Below are 8,421 nucleotides of genomic sequence, written 5' to 3' on the forward strand. Positions count from 1 at the left end.
CTTCACTTAGTTATTCAAATTATCATACAACTTCAAAATATAACTTAACATAAATGACATTTACTAACCTTTCACCAGAATCGGTCCGCCTTCGTCATTTAGTTGAATTCGTTACTCTCACATTTTACTGTACATGGTAAAATACCCTTGAATGAATCTCTTTAAATGTCGTAAAGTTTAAACTTAACCAACTACTTCGGAATCATAAGGCCTTTGTGAACATAACTTAGTCAAATTTTCATTTTTGACATAGTTACTCATGGAAATCAAAGTCAACATATTTGATTTCATTAGTATGCTCGCGTGGAGACTTGTGCTTAGTTTGGACAAGCTTAAATCCAATTTAAGACTGTGCTTATGAATTCGTGGCCGAATGCTCTTGTTTTAAGAGACTTACTTTTTTCTCAATTGTCTGACGTCGCCCAATTGATAGACCTTAGTTGATAAGTTTCCGCTATGGGTAAAAGAAATAAGTAAAATGATAAGCCCTTGATCATTTTAAAAAGGTTATGCCTCGTTAAAAACTCTCCCGCCTGGGGTAGAGAAAAGAGTGCATACCTGTTATTCATTAATAATTGATGCCTCGTTAAAAACTCTCCCGCCTGGGGTAGAGAAAAGAGTGCATCGAATTTAGTCTTACACAACAAACATAGTCTTAAACAATACAACCAACAAACGTAGACTTCAACACACACAAACTGAAACAACGAAACATAGTCTTGGACAAACATACACTGAAACAAACTGTACAAAACCAAACAAACCGAACGAACCACCCTGCACTTCAACTGTAATAATAACGGAGATGCTGTGCATTCCAAGCCCTTGGGACCCTTCGCCCCGATAACTCCTCCAAATGATACGCCCCTTGACCAAGCTCACGCAGAATCCTGTAAGGTCCTTCCCAATTAGGTGATAACTTCGAATCATCAGGTCCCTTTGCCTTCCTGCGCAGAACCAAATCACCAACTTTCATTTGCCTCGGAACCACTCTAGAATTGTATCGCCTTTCCGACCTCTGTTTTACCATTGCCTGCCTCAAACGAACTTCTGCTTGCGTTTCCTCTGCTAAATTGAGATCAACCAATCTATTCATGTCATTCTGCTCTTCACTATAAGTCGCCACCCTGAAAGTTACATCCTGCAATTCTGCTGGTATCATAGCATCTAACCCGTAAGTCAACTTAAAAGGTGATTCGCCAGTAGTTGATTGAGGAGTAGTATTGTACGCCCAAATGACCGTGATCAACTCTTCAGTCCATAATCCTTTAGCTTCGCCTAGACGCTTTCTAATTCCATTGAGAATGACTTTATTCGCTGACTCCACCTGTCCATTTGTCTGAGGGTGTTCAACTGAGGCGAAACGCATCTCAATTCCCATTCCTGCACAAAAATCCTTCACAGTCCTGCTTGTAAACTGCGTTCCATTGTCTGAGACGATAGTTGCTGGAACACCAAATCTGCAAACCAATTTTCTCCAATAAAACTTTTTGACTTTTTCTGCTGTTATTTTCGCCATTGATTCCGCCTCAATCCACTTAGTAAAATAGTCTATCGCAACCAAAATAAATCTAATCTGAGAACCTGCTGGAGTGAACGGTCCCAGAATATCTACTCCCCACATTGCAAATGGCCACGATGAACTCATTGAGCTAAGAGTCTCAGGCGGCGCCTTATGTAAATCTGCATAAATTTGACACTTACCACACTTCTTTACATACTCCATACAATCCCCTCGTAAAGTTGGCCAATAGAACCCTGCTCTGAGCACTTTCGCCGCCAAAGATCTTCCCCCAACATGACTTGCGCACACACCTTCGTGAACCTCAAACATGATTCTTTCCGCCTCATCCTTGGGAACACATCTCAATAAAGGTATTCCAATCCCTCTTCTGTACAATTGACCGCCTAACAATGTGTAATGACTTGCCTCGCGAATTTGATCCTTAGAAAATGTCATCACATCAGAACCTTCTGCCTCCAAACACTTCTTGATACGCCCTATCCAATCTGAATCCGCTAAAGTTAACACCATCATTGTCTCATCTTCTTCAATACTTGGGCTACTTAAGACTTCCTGGATAACTGACTTATTGTTTCCCGGCTTCTTGGTGCTTGCTAGCTTTGATAAAATATCCGCCCTTGTATTCTCCTCCCGCGGAACATAATTGACCTGCACTGTGCCAATCTGCTTTATCAATCCCTGAGCTTTCAATAAATACTTAGCCAGCTGTGCGTCCCTCGCCTGATATTCACCCTGGATTTGCCTGGAAACTATCTGAGAATCTGTCTTAATCATTATGCTCTTGACCCCCATCTCGATCGCCAACTTCAAACCTGCAATTATAGCTTCATACTCTGCCTGATTATTGCTTGCTTTAAAGTCAAACTTGAGTGACTGCTCAACTGTCACGCCACCTGGCCCTTCTAAGATTATTCCAGCTCCACTTCCCTTGACATTAGACGAGCCATCTACAGACAAACTCCATTCGCCAACTTCCATATTTTTCTCACTGGAAGACATTTCATTAACAAAATCCACCAATACCTGTGCTTTAACCAGACCTTTCCTGTCAAAAGTGATTTCAAACTCTGACAATTCAACAGCCCAGGAAACCATTCGTCCAGCCAGATCAGGCTTTTGCAAAACTTGGCGAAGTGGCAAATTTGTTTTTACCACAATTGGAAAGCCTTGGAAATAAGGTCTTAATTTCCTGGCGGATATGATTAGAGCTAATGCAGCCTTTTCAATTTTTTGGTATCTAATTTCAGCTCCTTGAAGAGCATGACTCACAAAATATATGATCCTCATATCATCTTTACTTTCTTGCAACAAAACTGAACTAACTGCATTATCAGAAATGGAAATAAACATTGATAATGGAATACCTGGAACTGGTTTGGCTAAAATTGGTGGCCTGGATAAATGATCCTTCAAACTTTGGAACGCCTTCTCACATTCTTCAGTCCAATGAAAAGTTTTGTTCTTCCTTAAGCATTGAAAAAATGGTGCTGACTTTTCCCCAGAACACGGAAGAAACCTGGACAAAGCCGCTATTCTTCCTGTTAATTTCTGCACATCTTTAACTGAAGCTGGACTCTGCATATCAAGTATCGCCTTGCACTTATCAGGATTCGCCTCAATTCCTCTCCTAGTGATCATGAAACCCAAAAACTTTCCACTTTGAATTCCAAACGAACACTTTTCTGGATTAAGTCTCATGTTATGCTTTCTTAATTCGCCAAAAGCTTCTTCGAGATCAGAACAATGTGCCATCATTTCCTCTGACTTGACCACCATGTCGTCTACATAAATCTCCATGTTCCGCCCCACCTGCTTGTCAAACACCTTATCCATCAACCTTTGATACGTTGCTCCCGCATTCTTCAACTCAAACGGCATAGTCTGATAACAATAGTTCGCCTGATTTGTCATAAAAGCTGTCTTCTCCTCATCGGGCTGGTACATTCTTATCTGGTGATACCCTGAATATGCATCCATGAGGCTAAGCATTCCGAACCCTGATGCCCTATCAACAAGCTTATCAATATTTGGTAAAGGATAAGAATCCTTAGGACAATGTTTGTTCAAATCTGTATAATCCGTGCACATTCGCCACTTTCCATTAGCCTTCTTCACCATAACAACATTCGCCAACCATGTTGGATACTTTACCTCCCTAATAAATCCAGCTTCGAGTAACTTATTTGTTTCCACCTTCACAGCCTCTGCCTTTTCTTCGCCCATCTTTCTTTTAAACTGAACAATAGGTTTCGCCCCGGGATTTAAAGCCAATTTGTGACATATAAATTCCGGATCAATTCCTGGTAAATCCTTTGCACTCCATGCAAACAAATCCATATTCTCGGACAATAACTTCACTAACCTGCTTTCCTGACTTGTAGTCAAATTGACACCAACTTTCAAGTTTCGCTCCCCAATCTGGATCGCCTTAGTTTCCTCTTCTGATTTCATCTTGGGCTCACTAAATCCCTCTCGAGGATCCAAAATGATTTCTGACTGTTCTAAATCCACCTCATAGACCCGATGCCCCTCTTTCACCGCCTTCTTACCCATGTGCCCATACTGCTTGAAGCTTTCTGAATAACACTTTCGAGCAACCATTTGATCAGCCTTTAAAATTCCAACTCCTCCTTTGCTCAATGGATACTTCGCCGTTAAATGTCTTGTGGAAATGATCGCTCCCAATCTGTTTAGTGATGGCCTCCCAATAAGTACATTGTACGGTGAAGTACATTTTACTACTAAAAACTTAATAGCAAATGCCTCCGCATTCTTCCCTTCTCCAAAGACAGTTTTCAATTCCACATATCCTCGAACAAATACTTTTTCTCCAGAAAAACCCACTAAAGAACCATCATAAGGCAACAAATCAGATTCATTTAACCCCAACTTTTCAAAAGCGTCACCATAAATCAAATCTGCCGAGCTTCCTTGATCCAGAAGTACCCTCTCAATTTCATAATCGGCAATCCTCAGCATTACAACAATTGGATCGTCTTCGTGAGGCTGTATTCCCTCAAAATCTCGCACAGTAAACGTTATATCGGGTTGATTGGTTGCTCAACTTCCCCAATCATTAGAGTAAACAACATTAATGGAGTGAACGTACCTTTTACGAGCTGAATTAGTCATCCCTCCGCCACGAAATCCACCAAAAATAGAATGAATTCGCCCCTTTGCTTTTCCATCTGACTGTCTATCTTGACCATCGCCCTCAATCTCTTTTCCATCTTCAGTTCGTCTTATTGAAGTTCCTGCTTCATCTGAATTGCTTCGTCCTTCAAGCTGCTTCATATACCCAGCCTTTATCAATTTGTCAATCTCCTTCTTCAAAGTAAAACAGTCATCAGTATTATGCCCTGAAATCCTATGATACTCGCACCACTTCTTCTTATCCACGTAACCCGTTGACGGCTTTGGCTGCCGTGGAAAACGAATAACATTCGCCTCCAAACACGTGTGCAAAGCTTCAGTCAAATTAACCGCCAAAGGTACTGCACGGTCATTTTGGTTCCGAGTCCACGTCATCGAATGTCCTGGCCCACGCACTCCATACGGTTGAGCACGATTTTTGAAATTAGAACGGTTAGCAAATCGGCCGTCATAACGGTTACGATTATTATACCCTGCGCTGCTACTCTCGGTCCATCCCTTCGAATATTGATCTGCAACCGCTCCCTTCTTCGTCTCAAACTGCTGTTTCTGCCCTGGAACCGCTGCATTCGGGCGGTTGTTCTTGATCCGATCACTCTGCTCCTCCCTGATGTACCCTTGTACCCTTTCGCGCAAATGCACCATTGTCTCCACAGGTTTTCTACTCAAATTACTGTTCAAACCACCCGGCTTCAAGCCCAATTCAAAAGCTGCAATACAAATTTCTGGCATTTTATCCTCCAAATGAACAGATAATTGATTGAAACGCCCCATGTAAGACTGCAAAGTCTCATTTGGTCCTTGACGAACATTAAATAACGTCGCCGGAGTTACTTTTTGTGCACGACTGGTAGAAAACTGAGACAAGAACTTTGTAGATAATTCAGTAAAATTGACAATTGACCTTGACGGTAGAGTGGTAAACCAAATCATCGCTGATTTTTTAAAAGTTGATGGCAACATTTTGCACTTCAACACGTCTGATGCGCCTACAATGACCATTTTCGTGTTGAAATACACTAAATGGTCTTTTGGGTCTGAATCACCATAATAAGAATCAAGCTTTAACGTCTTCAAATTGTCTGGGACGGCGGTATTCGCTATTTCTTCTGTAAAAGGTTGAAAGTCCACCACCGTCTCAGCCATTCTTCGATCGCCCTCTCGTAAACCCTGAGTCTGATTGAGATCAGTGAGTTGATTTTGTAATTGTTGATTATGTTGACGAAGTTCATTGAGATCATCCATGATCCGTTGAAGAGCATCGGGAGGAACATCATTTTGTTGAACATGATTCCTCTCTCCGTTCGCCCCGGATCGAGTCACCATCGCGGTGAAAACTGAAGCCTAGGAAAGTATCCTTCGGCCCCACGGTGGGCGCCAATGTTCCGGTATAAACCACAGACTAGAGGCTAACCAGTTTGAGAGCAAGCGAAGTAAACAAAGTAAACGAAAATGGGTGAAAATGATAGGATCCTGCCGCTTGGGCGGTCCTCTTTTATTTATAGCTTGGGTTTTGGTCCGGCTGGACCATGGGTTGCCCGGCCCATTTGATACATAAGTTTTAGTCAGCCCAATTGCTTCGTCTCTACCAGACCAACTCACAAACTCAAATTATTCATATTTCTTAGACTTCAGCTGTTGGTGAGAAAAAAATGACAATTGTCTCTAACTACTTCAACAAGTATGTCATTTTTAATTATTTTAGTTAATTTCAAAATTGCTTTTTTAAATTACTCATTCTTATTTCTTTATTGCAGGAGAAAGATCACCAACAACAACAAGAAACACACATTACTTAGTGATATATCCCCGTTGCAGATGATTGGAAAATAAAACTGTGAGTTTCACATATATGGTAATTTACTAAACAATTCTTCTCATTCAATTGAAATCATACAAATATATCATCATTTCTATATTTATATGACACAAATCAGTAACAAAGTGTGAGCCACATAAATTTATATACTGCACTAGAAAGATAAGTGTAAAATGTAGTACTCACTATATTATTGATAAGAAATAGGAATCTTTCACTCCTCAATATTGCCATATTATGGAAAAAAAAATAGCAACTTAATCATTCAAAGGGAACAAATGACGTCCATCCTGCAGTTAGATAGAATCTATTTTTTATGTTCGTGGAAGTGATTTTAAAAGAACTTCTATGCCACCAGCAATGGTAAACAACCACATCAATCTTGATAAAAAAAATTAGCACAACTGATAACATCACTGCAATGACTAAATCAATATTAGAAAAAAAAATAGTAGAGTACCACGCTCATTTCAATACTAATCTAATTAAGTAATTAAATTTCTTTTATATCAAAAAAAAAACTACTCTCATTTCAATCTCAATAGAAATCTACCTATTTTTTCTTCCGATGAAGCAAAAAAAAAAAAAATCTACCTGTTTGATCATTTTTTCCCTTATTAGAGAAAGAAAGTGTGAGAATATCATAACTCAATTATATTTAATTATACATATATTCTAAATCTTATTCTAAATAATAGCTTTCTTACCTTTCTGCAAATTTAAATATTACAATTAAAAATTAAAAACGAACCCGTGCGTAGTTTAATTTCTAGTATACAATTATAAGATGCCCAATAATAATATCAGTTTCTATATTTACTATTTAAATATGAAAAAAAAATTGTTTGTTACTCACAAGTACGAATGTTATAATTACCTACACAAAATTCATGAAACATCAAGTATATGTATAATATTTTTTTTCCAAACAAATAAGATTGGCAACTTACAGCTAATTGCAAAGGCTGATCGATAGGCATAACTAATTTAATTAAACGAAACAATAGCAGGTTAATCATATGACATGCAAATATATGGTCACCATTTTACCAAACATCCAAGGTCATAACAATTCACATAACAGACAAATAAAAAGTATAAAAGGAGTATTGCCATTGAATAAATTCAACGGCTTAAGATTAATACACCACAAACACCAAACATTAACATTCTAAGCAACCACAGTCCACTGAGAAAATACAATGCGTCACTTCATCTTGATATACTAAATGGTGAAAACATGAAACCCTATATCTATTTGGTTCCACCAGCTTCCAAAATTCCACCCTGTGCGTAGAAATTAGACCACAGGGAGCAAACCTGACCTTTCAAGCCTGAATTGATATAACGTCCATCTATTTCTTCTGTTGGTGATTTTAGAATCATCAATGTATTTTAGTAGTAATGTGATCTACTATAGGCTGATACAATTACGCGTTAGGCTCGGAATCGAGTCAGGTTAGTGCGGAGTGCACGCTCGGTGAGCCAACGCATAATTGACCGCGAATACGAACCGGGGTCCAAGGGGCGGATCCCCTGGCTGGGGTCCCGCTGAACGTTGGTGACCCTAGTTTGAAATTGTTTGAAAAATTGTGACTTTTCGGAACAATCGTGATCATTCGTGCAGACACAACCTTCTATATAAGGTTGCTTGCAGCCTAAGGAAAAAACACAGAAAACCAGAAACAGTATTCTGAAACAGAAATTCGAACAACACAACATCTCTCTACTTTCTTTATCTGTTCTCTTGTGCCAAGAAACAGATTGATTGTCAAGCATTATCCCAACAAAGATTTCGTGAACCCAGGCAATTACAGGATCGAAATAATTTGTTCGGAAAATGGACGCTCACGATTCTTGACTTTATCCAGGATTATCACACCCAGTTTACTAACATCTTCGCCCATGGAATACCAAAGCATTT

The sequence above is a fragment of the Lotus japonicus genome, chromosome 4 (assembly GCF_012489685.1).
Source record: "Lotus japonicus ecotype B-129 chromosome 4, LjGifu_v1.2".
In the NCBI taxonomy this organism is placed as follows: domain Eukaryota; kingdom Viridiplantae; phylum Streptophyta; class Magnoliopsida; order Fabales; family Fabaceae; genus Lotus; species Lotus japonicus.